The sequence below is a fragment of the Conger conger genome, chromosome 2, assembly GCF_963514075.1.
Source record: "Conger conger chromosome 2, fConCon1.1, whole genome shotgun sequence".
NCBI lineage: Eukaryota > Metazoa > Chordata > Actinopteri > Anguilliformes > Congridae > Conger > Conger conger.
Window position 1 is genome coordinate 82,679,211 of NC_083761.1, and position 1,043 is coordinate 82,680,253.

Genomic DNA, 1,043 nt, shown 5'->3' on the forward strand with positions numbered 1-1,043 from the left:
AATGGAGGAGTGGCCAGAACAGGAAGGAGTCATAATGGAGGAGGAGCCAGAACAGGAAGGAGACACAATGGAGGAGGAGTTAGAATGGAGGAGTGGCCAGAACAGGAAGGAGTCATAATGGAGGGGCCAGAACAGGAAGGAGTCATAATGAAGGAGGAGTTAGAACAGGAAGGAGTCATAATGGAGGAGTGGCCAGAACAGGAAGGAGTCATAATGGAGGAGTGGCCAGAACAGGAAGGAGTCATAATGGAGGAGGAGTTAGAACAGGAAGGAGTCATAATGGAGGAAGAGTTAGAACAGAGAGGAGTCATAATGGAGGAGGAGCCAGAACAGGAAGGAGTCATAATGGAGGAGGAGTTAGAACAGAGAGGAGTCATAATGGAGGAGGAGTTAGAACAGAGAGGAGTCATAATGGAGGAGGAGTTAGAACAGAGAGGAGTCATAATGGAGGAGGAGTTAGAACAGAGAGGAGTCATAATGGAGGAGTGGCCAGAACAGGAAGGAGTCATAATGGAGGAGGAGCCAGAACAGGAAGGAGTCATAATGGAGGAGTGGCCAGAACAGGAAGGAGTCATAATGGAGGAGGAGTTAGAATGGAGGAGTGGCCAGAACAGGAAGGAGTCATAATGGAGGGGCCAGAACAGGAAGGAGTCATAATGGAGGAGGAGTTAGAACAGAGAGGAGTCATAATGGAGGAGTTAGAACAGGAAGGAGTCATAATGGAGGAGGAGTTAGAACAGGAAGGAGTCATAATGGAGGAAGAGTTAGAACAGAGAGGAGTCATAATGGAGGAGGAGCCAGAACAGGAAGGAGTCATAATGGAGGAGTGGCCAGAACAGGAAGGAGTCATAATGGAGGAGGAGTTAGAACAGAGAGGAGTCAGAGTGTGCTGGTCAGGACTGCACCCCTCTCAGAGTTTCTGCAGTATATCCCGCACAGAATCTAAGGGCTGTTCCAGGACAATCCTTCTTTCTGCATGAATTCTCTTGTTACTTGTTTTTACAACGCATCTTTTTTTTAACAGGAAGTCATACTCGTCGCCA